The sequence below is a fragment of the Gopherus flavomarginatus genome, chromosome 3 (genome assembly GCF_025201925.1).
Source record: "Gopherus flavomarginatus isolate rGopFla2 chromosome 3, rGopFla2.mat.asm, whole genome shotgun sequence".
Taxonomy (NCBI): domain Eukaryota; kingdom Metazoa; phylum Chordata; order Testudines; family Testudinidae; genus Gopherus; species Gopherus flavomarginatus.
The window spans coordinates 138,876,107-138,899,500 of NC_066619.1; the positions used below are offsets into that span (position 1 = coordinate 138,876,107).

At 47.6% G+C, this 23,394-nt stretch overlaps 2 non-coding genes across 2 annotated transcripts; both read left to right on the forward strand.

Moving 5' to 3' along the window:
* The first annotated feature begins 2,278 nt into the window (after positions 1 to 2,278).
* TRNAS-AGA (transfer RNA serine (anticodon AGA)) lies at positions 2,279 to 2,360 on the forward strand. The gene has a single exon. It is a non-coding gene; the product is annotated as a tRNA-Ser (tRNA).
* Positions 2,361 to 16,593: 14,233 nt separating this feature from the next.
* Positions 16,594 to 16,666, forward strand: TRNAK-UUU (transfer RNA lysine (anticodon UUU)). Its single transcript has one exon. It is a non-coding gene; the product is annotated as a tRNA-Lys (tRNA).
* Positions 16,667 to 23,394: the final 6,728 nt, after the last annotated feature.

The following is a 23,394-nucleotide window of genomic DNA, read 5'->3' on the forward strand; positions in this document are numbered from 1 at the left end:
ACTGTCTGAATGATCAAGGCAGGAAATGGACAACAATCTACAGGAACATCATTGACCACAAACACACTCTCCTCATAGACTCATAGACTCATAGGTCAGAAGGGACCAATATGATCATCTAGTCTGACCTCCTGCACAAGGCCGGCCACCGAACCCCACCCATCCAATTTTATAACAACCCCTAACCCAGGACTGAGTTATTGAAATCCTCAAAATTGGTTTGAAGACCTCAAGCTGCAGAGAATCCACCAGCAAGCGACCCATGCCCCATGCTGCAGGGGAAGGCAAAAAACCTCCAGGGCCCCTGCCCATCTGCCCTGGAGGAAAATTCCTTCCCGACCCCAAATATGGCGATCAGCAAAACCCTGAGCATGTGGGCAAGACTCACCAGCCAGCACCCAAGAAGGAATTCTCTGCAGTAACTCAGTTCCCATCCCATCCAACATCTCCCCGCAAACCATTGAGCAGACCTATCTGGTGGTAATCCAAGATCAATTGCCCAAATTAACGATCCTATCATAACATCCCCTCCATATACTTATCAAGCTTTGTCTTAAAGCCAGAAAAGTCTTTTGCCCCCACTACTTCCCTCGGAAGGCTGTTCCAGAACTTCACTCCCCTAATGGTTAGAAACCTTCGTCTAATTTCAAGTCTAAACTTCCTAATATCCAGTTTATACCCATTCGTCCTCGTGCCTACATTAGTACTAAACTGAAATAATTCCTCTCCCTCCCTAACGTTAACCCCCTTGATATATTTATATAGAGCAAGCATATCCCCCTGCAGCCTTCTTCTGGCCAGGCTAAACAAGCCAAGCTCTTTGAGTCTCCTTTCATAAGGCAATTTTTCCATTCCTCGGATCATCCTAGTAGCCCGTCTCTGAACCTGTTCCAGTTTGAATTCATCCTTCTTGAACATGGGACACCAGAACTGCACACAGTATTCCAGATGGGGTCTCACCAACGCCTTATATAACGGTACTAACACCTCCTTATCCTTGCTGGAAATACCCCACCTGATGCATCGCAAAATCGCATTTGCTTTTTTTACAGCCGTATCACATTGGCGACTCATAGTCATCCTGCTATCAACCAATACCCCAAGGTCCTTCTCCTCCTCTGTCGCTTCCAACTGATGCGCCCCCAACGTATATCTAAAATTCTTATTATTAATTCCTAAGTGCATGACCTTGCACTTTTCACTATTGTATTTCATCCTATTTCTATTACTCCAGTTTACAAGGTGATTCAGATCTTCCTGAATAGTATCCCTGTCCTTCTCCGTGTTAGCAATACCTCCCCAGCTTGGTGTCATCCGCAAACTTTATTAGCACATTCCCGCTCTTTGTGCCAAGGTCATTAATAAAAAATGTTAAATAAGATCGGTCCCAAAACCGATCCTTGAGGGACTCCACTAGTGACCTCCTTCCAGTCTGACAGTTCACCTTTCAATACGACCCGCTGGAGTCTCCCCTTTAACCAGTTCCTTATCCACCTTACAACTTTCATATTCATCCCCATCTTTTCCAATTTAACTAACAGTTCACCATGCGGAACCGTGTCAAACGCCTTACTGAAATCGAAGTAAATTATATCTACCGCATTTCCTTTATCTAAGTAATCCGTCACCTTCTCAAAGAAGGAGATCAGATTGGTTTGACACGATCTACCTTTAGTAAATCCGTGTTGCAATTCGTCCCAATTACCATTGACCTCTATGTCCTTAACTACTTTCTCCCTTAAAATTTTTTCCAAGACCTTACATGCTACAGACGTCAAGCTAACAGGCCTATAATTACCCGGATCACTTTTATTCCCTTTCTTAAAAATAGGAACTACATTAGCAATCCTCCAGTCATACGGCACAACCCCCGAGTTTATCGATTGCTTAAAAATTCTCGCTAACGGGCTCGCAATTTCACGCGCCAGTTCCTTTAATATCCTCGGATGGCGATTGTCCGGGCCCTCCGACTTTGTCCCATTGAGCTGTTCACGTACGGCCTCTACCTCAGTTGCGGTAATATCCACTTCCATATCCACATTCCCATTTATCATCCCTCCATCATCGCTAGACTCCTCACTAGTCTTATTAAAAACTGAGGCAAAGTACTTGTTTAGATGTTGGGCCATGCCCAGGAATTCTTGCAGTTCAGCCAGGGACACACTTACACAATGGCACAGCAGTGTGTGTGTTGTGGAAGCTGGTCTGAGGGAACAATTGGAATTGATCACTCAGTGAGAACAGAACTGGAGTGTAGTGAGAGACACATTTCAAGCAAGTAGTTGTGGCTGAGCGGTTAAGGTGATGGGCTAGAAATCCATTGGGGTCTCCCTGAACAGGTTCAAATCCTGCCAACTACGGAGGAAGTTGTGGTTCTTCAGTTTCAACAAAGCTGGGTCTTGTCTCACTCTCAAGCTATATCTACACTATTGGGTAATGTGGCTTTAAAGTGTTTCAATTAAACAGCTGTTGCATGTCCACACTATGCCCCTGGTGTCACCAGAGCACATCCAGGCTAGACTCTTGGATGGCCACAGAGAGCAGTGCATTGTAGAGAGCAGTGCATTGTGGGTAGCTGTGCAACTGGCTGCGGGTGCTTTGGGAAGGGTTTGCAAAGCCTCATGGGCTGGTACAGCATCACATGATGCAGGTTTCTCTATAACATTGTTCCATGGGAATCCTACTAGATTGCCAGCTGCTTTTCAACTGCAATGTGCCTGGTGGGGTAGAGAGTGTGTTTGTGTGTGTGGGGAGAGGGATTGTGTGGGCACACTGTCTCTAAGTTCAGACAGCTGCTGCAAGCAACCAGTCCTGAGGCAGGGGGAAGGGGACAGCCCCAACATCAGCCACTGTTTCCCTCACTGGCTCAGCTCAGCACAGCAGCCTCTGTGACACACACACACTGCTGCCTGCTTAGCTCTGTGTCAGGGGTGCTGGAACAGGGGGTTAGAGGGCCATGGCCCCACCACTCTTTACTGGCTGTTAGGACAAATGATGGAGTGGGGGGAAGGCTGGAGTCTTGGGGGGAAAAGGCGTTCTGTGGGTGTGGCCTCGGGGGAGGAGTGGTGTGAATGTGGGTCCCTGGGGAAGGGGTGTCATGGGAGCACCACAGTTCAGACAACAGTGCCCCCCCACACACTGTAAGGAAGCTCCCGTCGCCCCTGCTCTGTGTTCGTGGCGCGGGAGAGAGCAGGGTTCCACGGCAGAGATTTGCTCCCCAGGGCTCCGGCAGGGGGGATCAGGCAGCGATTTAAAGGGCCCGGGGCTCTGGCCTCTGCAGGGAGCCCTGGGTCCTTTAAATCACCAGCTTGGGGAAGCTGGGCCGGGCTAGCACAGCGTACCCGCTCTTGCCGGTACCCCATACCGGACCGGACCGGCTTACTTTCACCTCTAGAAGGACCTCACCTGGATCAATAACTGGTTAAAAGCTAGGAAACAAAGGGTAGGACTAAATGGTCAGTTTTCAGGATGCAAACAGGTAACTAGTGGTGTCTGTACTGGGACTATTCAACATATTGATAAACGATCTGCTAAACAGCGAGGTGACAAATTTTGCAGATGATCCCAAACTACAGAGGATAGTTAAGTGCGAAGCAGCCTGTGAGGAGCTAAAAAGAGATTTCACAAAACTGGGTGAAAGGGCAACAAAATGGCAGATGAAATTCAATGTTGATAAATGCAAGGTGATGCACATTGGCAAACACAATCTCAACTCTACATATAAAACGATGGGATGTAAAATAGCTATTGCAACTCAAGTGAGAGATCTTGGAGTCACTGTGGATAGTTCTCTGCAAACATCCACTCAATGTGCAGCGGCCGGCAAAAAGCAGGGAAGGTGTCCCTAGTCTCTGTTTGCTGGGAATGGGTAACAGGGGATAGATCACTTGATGATTACCTGTTCTGTTCATTCCCTCTGGGGCACCTGGCTTTGGCCGCTATGGGAAGACAGGACACTGGGCAAAATGGACCCAGTCTGACCCAGTCTGGCTGCTCTTAAGTCCCTATGCTCCTTTCATACAGATGCCTGGGATTCTGCCTCACAATGTGTCCCTGAGGTCTCAGCCAAAATGCCCAGACTGGCAAACACTCTGGGCTCCTGAAGCCTCTGCCTCCCACCTAGTGCCTATGGCTCATGCCTGACCCTTGCTGCTGCTCCTTGCTGTAGAAGGTGAAAGGAGCAGAGGCAGCGCAGGAGCCTTCTGGGAACGCAGATCTGAGGCTTTGGGAGAGACACATTGTCTAAGACATCAGAGCGCTGTAAACCATGCAGCCACCCCTTCAATCAGGGCCTATTCCAGCCCTGAGTCTGGGCTACCATGATCCCTCCCGCAGAGCAGGGTGCCCACAGATTACAGCCTGAAAATAGGCATGTGACACTAATTCCTGTTCTCCCTGGCAGGGTCTGACCTAGACCAAGTGGCACCCTAGGCAAGACGTGTCTTCGGAGCCCACCCCCCCATATATTAAAATTTTAAGTATCTTATTTTTCATTGCATTTGTAGCTCAGTACATGATTTTGATGTACAATTTCGATGCATGATTTTCTCTGTCATATAAGATGCTAAATTTGCAGGCTAGGTTCTGTAAACCTGTATTTATTCATGCCATATATAAGCAAATAAAACAAATGCATTTTCTTTAAGCATATAGAAACTTTTTAATTTTAACGGTAACTGAAACGTACTAACATCTAGAAATGGAACTGTCACCAGCACAGGGCTGGCCAGGATTAAATAGTGTTACAGTAGGAGACAGCGTTAGGATGTTAACCCCAGGCCTTTAGTTGAAAGGTGGCTTCTCTCACCTTTCCCCCATGAACTGAAGCGCAGCATTAAAGAGATCCAAAGATTGGCCAATGGCATTTTCAAGTGCTAAAATAGCAAGCGATGTCGCTCTCTCATTGGCTATCAGTGGCTGAAGATGTGGTTTAATGAGCCAAAAAGAAACCTAGCAGCTGCTGAAGTAGTTCAGTTGGGAGCGTGCTAGACTAGCAGGCTATTCTATCCAGCTTTGTGCACAGGTGGGATGTTTTCTGAAAGGTGCAGCAGTTCCTTTAACTGCCACGAGTCCCTCATTTCAGGCTATGCAGCAGGAAAAGACAGCATGGGCTTCTGCACCGAGTTGGCCCACCTGACCTTTCATTCTTCTCTTGCTCTTTGTCAGCAAGGAGAAGAAAAAGAAGATCTCCCTCAAGCTGGAGTCACACGGGCGAGGTAAGGACGACTTTCTGAGTGCCGGCTCCAGTCCTCTGCTCTGCCAGCTGACCTATTGAAGGGCTGCCACCACTTTCTCTAGGTTTGTCCATCGGTCTGTGGCAGGGTGAGCAACAGCCAAGCAGATGGAGTTTTTGTAGTGTAATGGTTATCACATTTGCCTAACACGCAAAAGGTCCCTGATTCAAATCCAGGCAGAAACATGCTGGTTTCCTTTTCCCAGATCCCCTTGCTGTTCAGGAAGGTGCTCCTCCTTCTGCCACTGGCCTGTCCCTGGGATAACTCCAACCCCTGCATGACAGAAGGTGCTGACAGCAGTGGAGAAAGCACCTTGGTGTCAGGCTGGAGAACCTAGAGGAGTTAGGCATGTTACCTTTCAGAGACTTGTGGCTTGGCCTCCTCTGCCCTTGGAGATTGGCAGGTGGACGCCGGCTCTTCCTGCTGGCCTTCTTTGCGTGACTTCCAAAAGGAGGAAGTGAGGCAGGAATGGGGCAAAAGAGGAAAGTCAAGCTGAGAAAGGCAGGGCAGAAACTAAGCACATCATTGTGGCTAAGTGGGGTTAGTAGAGCACCACCATTCATTCTGCAAAGCCTGGGGAGGTGTGGTTGGCTGCTGGCAGGCAGAATCCTGTGCCTGCCTCTTGGCTTCCCAGGAGTGGCTACCTGCAGCCCAGGAGAAGAAGGGGGGTTCTGGGTCAAAGGAAAACAAGCAAAGCTGAGTCCAAGTGGAGAATGGCTGCTCCTTTATGGCCAACCTGGGGGCATGACTGATGGTTTTAGAGGTGGAGGCTGGGCTGGCTGTGAGCAACTGGGATCCAGGAAACCCCCACCTGCCCTTCTGAGGGCCAAACCATGGAGGTGCGGTTGGCTGCTGGGAGATAGACCCCTGTGGCTGGCTGTTGGCATCCCAGGGATGGCTCCTTGCAGCCCAGGAGAAGCGGGGTTCTGGGGGGAAGGAAAATAAGCAATGACGAGGCTGAGTAGGCTCCTTTCTGGCCAAGATGGTGGGCTGTGGTGGCTCTGGGTGTTGCCTGTAAGCCATAAGTGGACTTGGTGCAGTGAAAACTGCTGCTCCATTCTGCCTGACCTGGGGGTGCCATGGACGACTTGGGAGTGGGGGCAGGGCCCTGGCTGTGAGCAAATGGGATCCAGGAAGCCCATCCTGCCCCTCCATGGGGACCCTGGCCTCAAGCCATGGGGACTCCTGCCATGGGGACCCTGGCCTCAAGCCTGCCCAGCATGTGCTGTAGCTCGAGCATTAAGCCTTCCTGTGTGGCCTGTGCTGGAGCTGACCCTGGGCCCCTGTGGGGCACTGTTGGGGGAAATCCCGACTGCCGGTCACTTTGGGAGCTGTGCTGCCCGAGGTAAGCACCCCCCCTCCGACCACCTCCTGCACCCTTACCCCTGCCCCAGCACAGAGGCTCTCTGTGTCTTGAACAAGCACTGTCAAGGATTGGCCAAGAACTTCTGCTCTGTTTATGTGAAAGAGACACAAAAAAGGGAGCCCAGCGGACAAGTTTAATTCACAAGCACAAACTGGCTGGCCAAGCCAGGATCTCTCAGTTACTCAGAAGGCTCTTCAGCCAGCTCTTCCCAAAGACCAGTCTCTGGAGGCTTTTGTGACATGATGTACCTCAAAATAGCCCCCTGTAGCTCACATATTCATCATTCATATATGACTGTGATATGTCATACAAACAATTCCATGTCAGTTATCACATGAAAAGTCATGATCTGCTGAAATCGGTTACTCTGTCCAAATATGTATAGCATGAGGGTGTATGAAGTTATGCATTTTGCTGTATGGTTGTTACTGAAATATGCTATAATTTTGCTAGTGACCCCTGCCAAGGAGAGGAGTTCAACAACCATGAATCAGCAGAGGAATTGTAATTAAGGGATTTCCAATTCAATGACAGATGCCCAAACACAACACTGTGGGGACTGCTCAAGTCTATGAGTCAGTTGCACAAGACCACACCAAGGAGGATTCCCCAACCTAGTGACTCAGCAGAGCCCACCCGGACACGTCTGGGCAAGTGTCTTCTAGACACTTGAACTAAGGATATAAAATAGGAGACTGTGGCATCATGTTTTTGCCTTTGTCCTCCCCCACCTATGTTGGAAGCAGCAGGAATCCTGAGAAAATGAAGGGGGGAATTCTATGTATTAAGGAGGGTAACATCCAGTGGAGTGAGAAAAATGCTTGACCTAACTACTGCCTAGTGTAATAAGGTGTAAAGTTTAGATTTTGCTGTGGTCATACAGTGCTTAGTGCTCTGCGTTGTGGCCCCAAGAGCCATGGATGCAAGTTGAGTTACGATGACCTTTTCCTTGTCTCCACATTTCTTAGGTGCCTCCTTCCAACACTGCTCAGAAAAAATGACTGGTTTCTTTTGGAAGTATTTGCATTGCAAGGCAGAGGCAGTCTTCTCTGTTTCCTCAGAAGATTGACCAAAAGTTGGGAAGAGCAGACACATTTGGCAAGGCACCACTGGGTGCTGCATCTCTAACCTCCACTTTACCTGGCAGGTGAGTCAGCCAGCTTAGCCACGGTGCCACTCTCTGGGACTTTTCTCCCAACTGCTCCATTTTTTATCAGTGACTATCTAAAGGAAGGTGACATGACATCTGCGTGTGAACATCCCCAGTGAATCACAAGGACATGTGGCGCAGACTCTCACGTTGCAGCTATTGCAGTCAAAGCAACCACCATGCTAATGCCAGTCACAGCAGCCTTTTCATCAACTCCAGGCTTGTGATTTGATTCTTTCCAATGCTTCTCTACAAAAAAGCCTTTTCCTTAGCAAGCAATGACTTGGCTACCAAGGGAGGTCTCTTCTGTTTCCTAGGAAGACACAGGAAAATGTGAGCAGAGGAGACAAAAGCCATACACGAAGGCAACACTGGGAGTTGAACCCAGGATCTCCTATTTCGGAGGCAGGTGCTTTAGCCAGCTAAGCCATGGTGCCTGCCTCGAGAAAGTGTTTGCAACTGTTCCATTTGATGGCCCAGGACAACACCTGCAAATTCTAAAGTACAGACATTCCACATTTCCCTCAAGACCTGCAGACCTTGAGGTGTCTGGCTCTCCGTGCACAGAAAGCCACAGCTGAGATGACAGAGGGCTTTAACATGTGCTTCTCCCACCAGCCACTGTGATCATATAGCGGTTAGTGATCTGTGTTTCAGTCGCAGCAACCTCGGCTCAATTCTCAGTCATGGTAACCTTTCCACCAGCTCTAAACTTCTCATTTGCCATTTTCAAAGTGTGGGGAGGTGTCTGCCCCCAACCAAGCAGGAGAAAGATTAAGGCAGCCTTGCAGAGGCTGCGCAGAACCCGGCCTATCAGGAAAGGGCTTATTGGGAGAGCCAATCAGGAGAAGGCTTGCTGGAGCAGCCCATATATAAAGGGCTGCTCAGCACAGCAAGAGTTAGTCACTGCTTGGAGTTTGAGGAGGGAGGTTTGGCTGGGGCTGGGGCTGGGGCTGGGGCTGGGGCTGGGGCTGGGGAAGGGTGGGCGGGCACCATGATCAGAGTAGTGCTGGGTGGGTAAGGGGAGCATGAGTGACCTTCTGGCCGAATTCTGCCAGACTGAGGCCCTAATACAAAGGCGGAGGAAGGTGCTGGCGCTGTGGGGAAGTGGTCCAGGGAAACAGATGCAGGGTTGGACGTTCACGACTTTTGCCTCCGTAGTGGCTGACACGGGTGGCTACACCCTGAACTGCAGCCAGCGACTGAGGCAAGTGTCCGGGTAGAGAACAGCTGCCCCCGGGAATCGGGGAGAGAACTGAGTGGGGCACAGCCAAAGGGCTGTGTCCATAAGAGGACACTGAAGTCCTGAGAGCGCCATGGGTCCTAATGATAAAACAGATGCAGCCAGATGCCACTAGATGAAGGCGCACCGGTGAACCAGAACTTATTACCAGGATGGCCAGCAAGAGGCACCACAGCAATGAGGCATGCCCCATGGCACAAAGACTTAGCCGCAAGGAAGGCTCTCTCTGTCTTGAACAAGCACTTAGAAGGATTCTGCTGACAGGTCTTTACTTTTTTTGAAAAGAGATACAAAAAAGGAGCCAACAGACACACTAGGTTCAGCAAGGAAGAACTGGCAGGCCAAGCCAGGCTCTCCTGGTTAGTAGGAAGGCTCTTCAGCCAGCTCTTCCCAAAGATCACTATCTAGAGACCTTTTAACAGCCACTGCAGATGCTGACCACAAAACAGGCAAAGAGATGCCAAAATAGAGTTCTCCACTGCCTGCAGCCATCACGCTACCAGGAGTTCTGTGCACAGAGAGGCCCCTGCTGGGGGGAAGAGGCCTTGTTAGAGACTCTTCTGACACCAGCCGTTCTCAAATAGTGTTTAGTGTTCTGTGTTGTGACTTCAGCATCCACAGATGCCAGTCCAGTTGGGGGACATTTTTCCTGTCTCCACATTTGTCTAGTGCCTCCTTTCAACACTTGTCACCAAAAAGACCTGTTTCTTTTGCAAGCAATGTACAGCTAGGCAAAGGCAGTCTTCTCCATTTCCTCAAAAGATCACCAAGCTGTGAGGAGAGGACACACATTCAGCCAGGCTGGATCCTGAATCTTCTCTTTATTCAGCAGGTGTCCGAGAAAGACAGAAATCTACACCATGTAGAGGTCAAAAATAGGAGTTTATTACACACAGTGCTGGCGGAGTGTCACCTTGCTTATTAGGCTCAGAGACATTGTTTAATTAATTAATTACAATAGAATATATAGATTTTTCACAAGCAGGGGAAAGTGACGGGGTAGGCAGTTCCACACCCCGGGATAGGTTTTGCAGCAAGACAAGATAAGCACATTAGCCAATAGTTAACAGATTACATAATGTCTCCACCCATGGTCTCGAGTTAGCAAGTTAACATTTCATTAATACTTTGATAAAATGTTGTTAGTATAAAATATCTATGTTGAATTCTGATTTGGGGTCCATAGGAATGGAGCAACTCCTTTGATTGTCCAACAGGTACATTCCTAGGGGTTAAAGCAAAGAAACAGTGAAAGTATATGGCAATAAAGATTTTCTGTGTGTCTAAAGGCAGGCATTGGTCCCTGGGAAGGGACGTGGAAGGATGACATATCTTATACTGACATGTGACAACTTTTCATAAACTCAAGACTGGATCTCTGGGAAGAACGTCTCCCTACAGAAGAAACAAACACAATAGGAACAGGGATTCTTTGTTCAATCTGCATCTCTGAATAAGACACAATTCTTTAGTTCTTAGCTCCAACACCTGGCAATTTGCTGACCAGGCCTATCTTAGCAAGCAAGGCTTTCTGTTTACCCCAGCTTTCTCTTAGCTTATCACTATTTGCTAGGCCTCTGGTCCTTGACCATACTCTGGACTTTGAGTCTGGAAAAGAGCTGGCACAATCCATGCACCAGGTTGCTACATAAAGAGCAAATAGATTTTTAATCCTTCACATGAAGTAATGGCAAAGCTCTTGGTTCAGGCCTGTAGCAGCTATGGAATAAACTGCAGGTTCAAATCAAGTCTCTGGAGTCCATCCACAACTGGGATGGGGCATTCAGTCCTTTGTACAGAGCTGAACTTGTTTGTAGCAAAGTCCCTCCAGAGGTATGAAGCAGGACTGAAGACAAGATGGAGATGAGGCATCAGCCTTTTATAGTCTCTTGCCACGTGGTCTTTGCTTTCTTTGTCCCAAGGACACTCTATCCAGCACGTGGCATAGAAAAACCTTTGAGTTCTGTCCACAGGCAGGTCCCTGCATACCTTGATGAGTCACAAGGTGTATCTGCCCTCTCTGAATGGGTCGATTGTATAACTGATGGTCCTTAGTGGGCCATCAAGCAGGCTAGGCAGAACTGACACCAACTTGTCTTGAGTGTTCCCCAGAAGCAGAGCACGAGTTTGAAATATGGACAGCATAGAACCAATATTCATAAGGTCAACTACAAAAATGATACACATCTAGAGATAGCATCATTATAATCAGTCAATCAGAACCTCTTCACAGACCCCTTACGTGGCACTTTTCTATAATATTGGCTGCAAATATAGAACAGTGGTCGCAATGGTGATCTATACAGTTACAGATTAAGTCATTAATGTCACAGGAGGTGACATGGTATCAGTGAGACTGATATTGGAATGCTGCCTCCAGTTCTGGTGTCCTCGGTTGAAAAAGATGATGTGAAATTGGAGCTGGGGCAGCAAAAAGCCACCAAATGTTCTGAGGGCTGGAGAAAAATGCCTTCTAGTGAGCTATTGAAAGAGCTCCGTCTGTTTAGCTTATCAAAAGAAGATTGAAAGGTGACTTCACTGAAGTGTTGAAGGGCCTTAATGGAGAGAAAATATTGGGTGTTAGAGGGCTTTTTAATTGAGCAGAGAAAGGCATAACAAGACCCAACGGCTGGAAGGTAAAAAGAGACAAATTCATATTACAACTAAGGCACAAATATTCAACAGCGAGGATGATTCACCACAGGAACAGGCTACCAAGGAAAGTGGTGGATTTGCCATCTCCTGATGTCATTTAATGAAGACTAGATGCCTTTCTGGAATGTGTTTGCCTCCAAAGTAGCTCTTTTGTCATACAGGAGGCCTGCAATATGCAGGGGGTCAGATTAGAAGCTCTAATGGTCTCTTCTGGCCAAAAAGTCGACTAATTTCTGAAAAACTGAGTGTAGCATTGGCAGCAGCGTGTGATATTTTCCTGTCTAGCCGGCTTGCTTCCTAGAACGAACGCTCCTTGAGTGGGGTGATCCACAGGGAGTAGCTTAAACCTACAAAGAGCCTGGCCAGGGGCAGGACATTAACACAGCAAGGGAGGGGTGTGGCAGTGACATCACAAAGGCCTTTTTCAGCACCTCAGACTATCGGTCAAAGGTGGTGGGGAGGTGGTGACCTCACAGAGAGATGCTGACATCATCCAGGCAGGACAGAGGCGAGGGGCCAGGGAAACCTCAGAGACCCCTGTGGCTTTGCTTCAGCAAGTCTCTTGCTCCAGGTCTCCTTGAGGACTGACAGAGTATTCGGGTTCACGGATGTGAGTGCCAGGAGGAACCTCTTTCGAGTTTTCTCCTTCCCTTGTAGTGATTTTACTAGAAAACAGCCATCCCTGTTTAGAAGGCAAGAGCCTCCTGGAGGTCTGAAACCTGTTCAGTCTGATCCATCTGGTGAGAGTTGAATTCTAGGCATTGAAAACACGAGCTTAAGGAGGCAGAATTTTATTCCACGCCTGGGATTTTGTCCCTTCGAATCACTGGGGACATTAGGGTTTGTCCTTTTTGTTTCACCTTTCCCTCCATCCATCCCTCCCTCCTTTCTCTTTGTCTCTTGCTTCTTTTGTCCTTTCTCCTGTTCCCCTCCCAACACCAGGGTGTCTGTGTGTGTGTGTGTGTGTGTGTGTGTGTGTGTGTGTGTGTGTGTGTGTGTGTTACAGGGGAGTGCTCTGCAGCTCCCACTGTGGGTGGTCCATCCAAAACTGTGGGGCTGAAATAGTGCTCTGACAGTGATCCCCACTGGTGACCTGGCCCATCCTTTGTGCTCTCTGGTGAGAACCCTCAGCCTTCCCTCCTCAGGCTCTACCCTGATTGGCAGGGAGGAGACTCAGGTCCTTGTTGTTCTCTTTTAAGATCAAGGAAAATAAGTCAGAACCAGTTCTATGTTTGACAAATTTTGCTGCTTCTCTGCATTAATTGTCTCTGAGCAGTTCATGATTCTGAGCAGTTCATTGCAGTTCTCCTCAAATACTTGCTGAATAATTACTGTGCACTGTTGTTGGTCTGGAGCTCATCTGAGAGCACTTTATTCAGGTCATTCAATGTCTGAAATTCAAGTTCCGATGGTTAGTTTGAAAATCAGGGCTCTTGGGTCCAATTCCCAACTCTGCCACTGACTTGCTGTGTGACATAAGACAAGTCCATTCTCCTTTTTCAGCCTTACCTTCTCCCTTTTTCAAGTAGAGATAATAATGATCTGCTCCTACCTACCTCACAGTGGGCGGAGGATGGGGATCCATTTGAGAGTGTCACTCGGAGTAGGGCATAGTATGAGGTGTCCTATCACGTTTACTCAGAGCAGATTAACACATAATAGAATAGCTGAAATAGTCTATTTGATTTGTATGTTTTTATTTTGAAATTGTTAAGAGCAGCAACGACTTAGCTCAGACTGAAGCATCTTATCTAATGTTTGAGATCTAAGTGTCTCCTCTTGTGTGCGACAAGACAATTTAACACACTGTGACAGACAGGAGATGCTTTTGTTTTGCAACAAAATATTTTAGCAAAGAACTTTTATCCCACTTGTTATGATTTCGAGAAACAAACTGGTTTAGTCTGAATGGGATTTTCTGACAGAAACAGTTGGAATGACATTTCCCCACCATCTCGATTTCTGGGCTCTATCCCTGCCTCTGGAGGGTTTCTTGTCCATTAGAACAGGAGTTGGAACTGGTGGCTTTTCTTTATGGCTCTGCCACCGCTTTGCTTTGTAGGCCCTTGGGTAAGTCACTTCCCTTCTCTGGACCTCAGGCTCCCCTCATCTGTCCAATGGGAACAGAGACAGTTCTTGAACTCTGGGTGGTTGTGAGCCTGAGTGAGATAAGGGGCGTTAAAGCCCTCTGTGAAGGAGAAAAGGGAACTTCTCAGTGACTGGGGCTCCTCTCTGTATGGCCCCAATGGGGAAGGAAAGAGATCGTGTGGGGGAGAAGACAGGCAGAAGGGGTAAAATGGGTCTAAACCAGAAATGAGGAGATTTTCTTCCTGTTAAAATATCCTGGAGTCTCATGGCTGAAAAGTCGCATCTTTAGTTATGTATGAACCAGCAGCCTTGCAATTACCAGGCAAAGGTGTGAACCACAGAGACTGATAATTGCCTGCTTCCCAGCTTTGCCTAAGAAGCAGCTGCAGTGGTGCTACTGGTTAGTGCAAAAGGGGCTACTGCTGGGCTTATGAGTTCAAACCTTACCTTAAATACTGGTTTCTATTCCCCCTGTAGCTTCCCCAACTTGTATTGCCCAATTCACATGGAATGTACCCTACTAGGAAAAGGAGAATAAGTTCTGAAATGTGGAAGCTGATGCTCAGCTTGGAAATATCCACCCTCTGCTGCTATGAATTCCAGTAAATTGTTCACTGTCAGGGAAAATTGATCTATTAGCTGCCAGGAAAGTTGTCTGGGCACCATATCCCCCTGCTTCTTCCAGTGCACTCCTGGCTCGGTCACGGCTGCAGAAGGATTCTATATGCATTGAGTCTAAATCTTTTCCAAGCCTTCTTAGCACAGCTGGTAGTGTCTCAGTCTCATAATCTGAAGGCTTTGAGTTCAAACCTCTCAGAAGACAATGGTTTTTGCTCCCTGCTTCAAATTTTCTAAAGGAAATCAGAGAAAAGAGACTACAGGAGAGTGTTTTTTAGACACCTTCGCATTCATCTAACACACACACACACAGAATCTTCTAAGGCATTAACTTTTCCTTCTCTATAGAGTTTGTATTCTCCATAGAGCAAAATATATCATAAACATGCAAGTCTAAACCTAATACAATATGAAACTCAATACAGATAAAATCTCACCCTCAGAGATCTTCCAATAAGCTTCTTTTGCAGACTAGGCTTATTTCTAGTCTGGGCCCAATCTTTTCACCTGGCGTAATCCTTGTTCCAGCTCAGGTGGTAGCTAGGGGATTTCTTATGACTGCAGCCACCTTTCTTCTGTTCTACCCCCTTATATAACTTTGTTACAAGGCAGGAATTTTTTGTCTCTCTCCTGGCGAAAAGCCCCAGGTTTAAGATGGATTCCTGTACCAGGTGACATGCTCACATGTCCTGTGAGACCCCAAGCCTTCATTTTTCCTGGCCTGACTCACAGACGGTGCAGGACAGAGCCATCTACAGTCAATTGTCCTGGTTAATGGGAGCCATGAAGAGTCCAAACCACTATTAGTGGCCCACACTTTGCATCATTACAAGAAGACCTCAGAGTTATTGTTCATATTTCTAGTTTCAGATACAAGAATGATCGGTTCATACACATACGATGAACACACACAGTCGATTATAAACTTTGTAATGCTACCTTACATGCATAAAGCATATTCCAGTTACATTATATTCACACTCATTAGCATATTTTAATAAAATCCTATGGAGTGCAACGTCATAGCAGGGAAAGGGTTTTACTGCAGCACCTGGGAGCAGTTGAGTTTCATGTTCAGGCTGTGGTATGAGTTTCTCCAGGTTTCTCGTAAGCACACAGGGCCCTTAGCAGGTGCTCTCGATACAGGAATGGCCCAGACATGATAAAGTGATGGGAATTGCGTTTTCCTTTTTAATTTTTGTATTTCCAATGACATTTCTGTTTGTGATTTCGTTTTGCTTTGTATAACTGTGTTTTCTCCTGGATTTGCTATTTAACTAAAAAAAGAATAAGGCCTCAGGGGGCCGGATGGAGGAGCAGGCTGGGGCTAGGACTGCTAAGAGAGTGAAAGCATCAGGTTTTCTGTATTGTTTTCTGTCCTCATTTTCTGAGCAGTTTCTTTTCAGCATCAAATTTGCTCAGTTGGTAGAGCATCAGACTTTTAATCTGAGGGTCCAGGGTTCAAGTCCCTGGTCAGGTAGAAGGACAATTCCCCAAGATTTTCAGAAGGCATCTCTTGAGGACTCTCTTTGACTTCAGTTTTTCCTTTTCAGAACTTGGCCTTTCCTAGGAAGGGCTCTTTACTGCTTGGGACTGAAAGTGCTACTTCCTCACCTGTCCACTGGCATTACAGTCTGGAGGAAGAAAGGCCTCTGGGCCTGTAACAAAGTGCTGTGTGCTGATTTTTTGAGCAAATGTAGGGCTGGCCAGAAAGGCATATTCCCACTGGGGTATTCCCTGAGAGAAAAAATTGTCCCCACAGAGTCTTTCATGCCAGAAGTCAAACTCTCTGGGCTGGTATTCAGAGCTGTGAATCCTGAAATCAAAGTTCAAGCCCTTGTAGAATTGTGGGGTCCTTTCATTGCCAGCTAATTATTCTGGGATTTCCAAAGCTTCCTCTTGCTCTCTTCAATGACATGGTAGCCTGTCTCTTGCCTGCTAGCTGTTGTGACTCGCACAAGAGGGCATGTTTGATCCCAAAGCAAGGCCCTCCCTTAGGCTCAGTCTGAATAGAGGTCAATGTAGCACTGCATGAGACAGGTCAATTTTATTTTGCTTTGTATAACTGTGTTTTCTCCTGGATCTGATATTTAACTAAAAAAAGAAGAATGTCTCTGGGTGCCACATGGAGAAGCAAGATGGGCCTAGGGCTGCTAAAGAAGCAAGAGTAGCAAATTTTCTGCCCTCTTTTTCTTGACTAGTTTCTCTTCTGCATCAAACTTGCCCTTTTTTCCCATGAGCCTGGCTAGCTCAGTTGGTAGAGCATCAGACTTTTAATCCGACGGTCCAGGGTTCAAATTCCTGGTCAGGTGAAAAGGGAGCATTTCCCCATATGGTACTCCTCCAACAACTGAAAAAGGCATCTCCTCAGGATGTTATTTCACAACAGTCATTTTTCCTCCAGGGCTTGGTCTTTCCTAGAAAGGGCCATGTACTGCCTAGGATGGAAGGGGCAATTTCCTCACATGGCCACTGGCCTCTCAGTCTGGATTAAGAAAGGCCTCTGGAAGTTGATTTTTAATAGCTGCCTTAGTGGAAAGTTGCCTGTTGGATAAACTCCCAGACTGACAATTACAGGGCCGCCCAGAGGATTCAGGGGACCTGGGGCAAAGCAATTTCAGGGGCCCCTTCCATAAAAAAAAATACGTTGCAATACTATAGTAACATGTATTTGGAAGTGTAAAAAATAACTCGTGAAATACATTCAAAAATTAATTTGTAATAATTTGAAAATACACTAAATGCATTATTTAAAAACATAAAATGCTTTAATGGTATGTAAACATTTGCAATTACATGATGGGCTGTTGCTGGGTGATGGTGATTGTTGATGCCAATGGGCTGTCGCTGCCTGGGGGTGGTGCTGCTGTTGCCCTGGGCTGTGTGGGGAGCTGGGCTCGGGGTTGGGGGGTGCCTGGCTCACAGGGGCTGGGCTCAGGGCTGTGGGGAGATGGGGTCGGGGGGTGTCATGGTATAATTCCCCACTCTGAACCTTAGCATCCAAAAGATGGGGTACCAGCATGAATTCCTCTAAGCTCAATTACCAGCTTAGTACTTGTAGCGCTGCCACCAAGCAGGAATTCCAGTGCCTGGTACACTCTGGTCCCCCCAAAACCTTGCCTGGGAATCCCCAAGACCCAGTCCCTCTGGATCTTAACACAAGGAAAGTAAACCCTTTCCCTCACCATTGCCTCTCCCAGGCTTCCCCTCCCTGGGTTACCCTGGAAGATCACTGTGATTCAAACTCCTTGAATCTTAAGCAGAGAGGAAAATGCACCTTTCCCCCTCCTTCTCTCTCCCCCTCCCAGACTCTCCCTGAGAGAGAAAGTAATCCTAACACAGAGAGAAAATTAACCTCTCTCTCCCCCTTCCCTCCTTTCTGCCCACCAATACCCTGGTGGATCCAGACCCAGTCCCCTGGGGTCTCACCAGAATAAAAAACAACAATCAGGTTCTTAAACAAGAAAAAAAAAGTAAAAATTATCTTTGTAAATTTAAAATGGAATAGGTACAGGGTCTTTCAGCTATGGACACTGGGAATACCCTCCCAGCCTTGGTATACAAGTACAAATTAAAATCCTTTCAGCAAAATGCAAATTTGAACTCCTTCCAGCCAAATACACATTTGCAAATAAAGAAAATAAGCATAAGCCTAACTAGCCTTATCACCTAGTACTTACTATTTTGAATCTATAAGAACCTGTATCAGGGAGATTGGAGAGAAACCTGGTTGCACATCTGGTGCCTCTGAGCCCCCAGAGTGAACAACAACCAAAAACTAACAGCACACACAAAAACTTCCCTCCCTCAAGATTTGAAAGTATCCTGTCCCCTCATTGGTCCTCTGGTCAGGTGACAGCCTGGCTCACTGATCTTGTTAACCCTTTACAGGCAAAAGAGAGATGAAGTACTTCTGTTCTATTAACTCTTACTTATCTGTTTATGACAGGGGGTGTCCGGCTCGGAGGGGCTGGGCTCGGAGCTGGGGGTCAGGGCCATGGGGAGGATGGGGTCAGGGGTGCCCAGCTCAGAGGGGCTGGGGTCAGGGGGGTGCCCGTCTCTAGCCCCTTACCATTCTGCTTACCCCCTCTCCCGGACAGCGCTGCAGCGGCATGGTGTTCCAGCAGGGCCTGAGTTCCTGCCGCTCGGCTGCAGCTTGCAGCCCCACCCCCTTGCCAGCTGAGACACTGGGTGATGGGGGGGGACATGGAAACAGGAGGAGGAGCCTCCGACATACTTGTGGGGGCCCCGGTGGGGCCCGGGGAAAATTGCCCCACTTGCTCTCCCTCGTGCAGCCCTGACTCTGGGAGCCCTTTTCGCTGCTGCTGCAGCCTGGGCTCGGCTCCAGGGGACTCCGCCTCCCTCCCTCCTTCTCCGGCTCCTCACACACTCTGGGAGCCCCTTTTGCCGCTGCCGCAACCCGGGCTCAGTAAGAGGGACTTCTGGAAGTCCATTGCTTCTTGTCCTATCCTCAGAGGTTAAGGAGAACAATTTTTCTCCCTCCTACCTGCTTGCAGTAACCTTTTATGTACTTGAAAACCGTTATGAATGAAGGATATCAAAAAAGTTACAAAACAATTAAGAATTTTAAAAGGAAGGATTGGTCCTTTAACATTGCTGACACATGTTTGCTGTATATGTATGTGCTTCAACTCTTCTCTGATCAAATCTCATCTCTGAACCCTAACATGCAGTATAGCCACAGTATAACAGCAGAACAAATGTGAACAAGAACAACTTCCAAAAGAAAAATGCTATAATGTTAGAATGAAGAGAGAGATTTTGGGTGGTCCCAAGAGGTTCTCAAGCCCTGAGTGTCCCTGAAGGAAAGTGCCCAGGTGACAATCCAGAAAATCTTCCAAAGCATTTCCTGCTGCTTTTGCAAAAAAAACCAAAAAAAACCAAAAACCCTCTCCTAAGCCACTTGAGGTGGGACTTTCATTCAGAGATTCCAACCTAGACTCATCAGCAAGTTGGGCATCTGGAGACATGTTTGGTTGCAATGATAGGAAATGGGATTCTCTGACCAAGAAGAAAGGCCCCGGCGGGGGGAAAGGATAGTTTAGTGGTTTGAACATTGGCCCGTTAAACCTGGCATTGTGAGCTCAGTCCTTGAGGGGGGCCCTTTAGGGATCTGAGGCAAAAATCTGTTTAGGGATTGGTCCAGCTTTGAGTAGGGGGTTGGACTAGATGACCTCCTGAGGTTCCTTCCAACCCTGATATTCTATAACCTAGAGCTTAGGAGCATGAAAAAGAAGAGATAGCAATTATTTCCTAACAGAGAAGCAGTTCAGCCTCAGTGCTGGCAAGAGAATCCAAGTAGAATTAGAAAATTTTCAATTATAAGACAAACTCACAAAATAGTTTGGAAACCAAAATTTTTAGAAATACGATCTGAAATCTATTGATATTTTATACATCATGCGAAATGAGATGCAGTGGAATTTTAAAAGATGTTGCTACTATTTATGTGTGACAGGATATTTATGGAAGTCAATTTTTTATTTATTGCTCTTATTTATGTATTTTACAAAGATATTTATTTATAAATAAAGTATTATTTTATACAAAATGGCAACCTATACTAGTAGTGGTTTGAATTACATACCTGTTTAACCAAATAGTAAATAAATGAAGAACGAGAACAGAAAAAACCTGTAATTGTCCAGCCTTAAAGCCCCAGTTCCACAGAGTACATATGCATGTGACTAACAAAGTCTATAACCCAGTCCACTGATGTTAGTGCTTCCAGTTGGGAACATATGTAAATACATTGATGAACCAGTGTCCCAGTTTGCAGTACTTCCATATTAAAAACAACAATTACTGAATGATCATTAGACTTTCCATTCTAACAAACCACGCACCACACCTGAACATGGCCCCCTTTTCTACTTCTCTCTTTCATCGGGTTACATTTCCTCCAGAAAACTTCTTGTTGTGGATGTGTAATGTAGGAGATGGTCATGTTGGAAGAGGCCAGATTGGTGCCCTCCTCCCTAGTAACCCAGATTGCAGGCACCCCTTAACAAACACCAATTACAGTAGTTTGTAATTAGCATGCCCAGATCCCATCAATCTGGTATGTGTGCGCTCACATACAAACTTGATTTGATTTTGGTGGGAAGAAGAGGGTATGTATCCAGAACCTGCCCACAATACATTTACAAGCACTGCTCCTCAATATTAAGCCTGTGCTCAAATGAACTTTTCTCAGGTTTGTGATCCCTCCCACCCCATCTCATTATCTGTATGTGCTCCCAGACTAACTTCATTCTTGGATGTACACCACAAACAAAATTACATGTCAATTATGAGACTAGGAATAGGCCATTCAAATTAGGATTATCAATGTTCTCCCCTCCCTCAATCTCTGAAATTCAGGCCCCTGTTTGGCGGACTACATCAGTCAGTTACTAACCAGGAACAATACCGAATTCTTCTGAAAAAAGTCTTAAAAAAAAAAAAAGCTTGTTGGACTCCCTGGCTTTGTAGGCTGAACCCTCTGCATGCCTGCTCCCCATCAGGAGGAAGAGAAAGGACAAGGAAAAGAAAAAAAAGACTCCCTGGTTTTGCAGGCTCCCAAAAGAAAAAATGCGTCCTCTTAAAATCCTGAGCTCTGTGCTTCTGGCTCAAAATGAACCGACTGCTCTGCAACTATGTCAAGGCTGAATCCCCACTATGGCAATTTGACCTTGGATTGGTAACGCTGCCACCACTTCTGGGCTCTCACAGGGGTTCTGAACTTGAGTGGTGGCAGCGTTACCAATCCAAGGTCAAACTGGCGGCCAATCGGCGGGCCAACACTGAGTTGCTAAATTTTCCTATCGGCCATCGAAAGGGGAGGAGGTTGCATTTGGATTCTGGCAGCATTTACCAAGCCCAAGTCAGAGAGAAGCTGTAATCTTTCAGTGTAGTACAAGCCTGGAGTGGCAAATATTAATCTTTAAAATCCTTGCAGGCCGCCATCTTCTGAGCTCAGAGTGACAGAATGACTATTACCTGTCCTGAGCGCCTCAGCAAAAGCACACCCCCATTTACCACCACCTAATTATTATTGCAGTACTCTCGGAAACTAAGCAACACACAGTATTAATATACGGCAGGAAGACTCACATGCAACACAATATGAAGAAAGCACCTCTTTGTCACATCTCCCCCCTCCAAGACCAAACTCAGCGGGGCCACTTGCCATGAAAATGCATCAGCGCTTACCTGAACATGAACCACCTTCACGTTATCATCCTGAAGCTGGAGACTCCACCTCAGGAGCTTTACTTTGGCCTCTTTCATCTGCTGTAGCCACATTAGGGGCGAATGCTCAGTATACACAGTGAAGCGCCGCCCAAATAGATGGCTGCAGCTTTTTAAGGGCCCACACCATGGCCATACATTCCTTTTCTATGGGTGCAGAATCCTGCTTCCCAGGCAGCAGCTTTCCGCTCAGGTACACAATGGGATGTGTCAGTCCATTTCTGTCAACCTACGTTAGCATTGCACCCAGCCCTTTTTCTGAGGCATCCATGAACACCATAAAGGGCTTGTCAAAATCCAGGTTTACCAGCACCAGGCCCTTGACCAGAGAGCCTCCTTTAGAGCACCGACAGCCCTCTGGCACTGCTCGGTTCAGACCACCTTCAGTTCAGTAATTGGGGTGACTATGGAGCTAAAGTAGGGCACAAACCTCCGGTAGTATCCTGCCATCCCAACGAAAGCCTGGACCTGCTTTTTAGTCTGAGGAGCGGGCCAATATCTCATCACCTCCACCTGGGTCGGCACTGGCTTTACACACTGCCCCCCACCTTGTGGCCCAGGTATGACACCTCCGACATCCCTGTCTTGCTCTTCCCAGACAGGCTTCAGCATCTCACTCCCTTACTGGGTCCCAAAGCCACACAGTTCAGCCAGATGGATGAGGTGGAAGCAGGGGACTATGAACTGTTCAAACAAGCCCTGCTGTGCGAGTTTGAACTGACCTCCGAGGCACACAGGAAAAGGTTCTGGAGTGTGCAGAAGACCCAGGGGATGACCTATCTGGAACTGGTCACGCGGATGGGGGAAAATACACCCACAAGTGGGTGTATGGGGCCGAGACCCAGACCAAGGTGGACGGGATTGAACTAATGGGGCTGGAGCGCCCTGTCCCGCTGACCTGAGGATGTGGTTTGTGGACAAGAGGCCGAAGGACCTGAGCCGCACAGGGCTGCTAGCTGATGAGTTTGTAGACAGCAGGTCGGGATATTGAATGGAATCCCAGGGAGACAGGCCCACATCGGTGCAGAAGGTGAATCACCCAGAGGCTTCCCTGAAGGAATTGTCAGATAAATCCCTCCCGAGAGGCACAGCCAATACCAGAGCTGACCGACCAGCCTCAGGGGACTAACAGGACCTGAGATATAATTACTCTGAGCAGAGGGGTCACAGATGGGCCTGGTACCAAAAGCTCAGGGACAGGATGAGCAAACCGAGCCCTCACAGGGTTAACTGGATGGAAGCCCAGCCGGAGGAGAGGTGAGCTCCCCAGGTGGGAGGGGCTGGCAGTTTAGCAATGGCCCAAGAGAGAGGAGTCTCCCAGGCCAGCTCCTCAGAGAGGCTCGATGCTCTGGATTCAAAGTTCTCAGTGTACAGGGTGGGTGTGGGGCAGCCCATGAGGAGCAAGTGCCTCATTTCCCTGGAGGTGGATGGAAAGCAGGTCACTGTGTAGTGGGACATGGGCGCTGAAGTGACGCTGGCCCGACCTGAGGTGGTGGGCCCAAACCGAGTGGTGCCCAACACCTACCTAACCCTGATGGGCATGTGTGGACCACCAATTAAGGTACCCATGGCAACGGTACATCTGAAATGAGGGGCCAAGGAGAGGCCTAAAGAATGTGAAGATGCAACATCAGTTCCCAACTGAGGTGCTGATGGGGGGTGACCTGGCAGCCCTCAGAGCACCCTAGTCATCACCTGTTGCCGGAGCCAGCAAAGGACACTCTGCCCTGACGCTGGGGGCCATGCCCTGCCGGGGGCGCAGGTCCCTACCCTGGTGGGAAAGGAG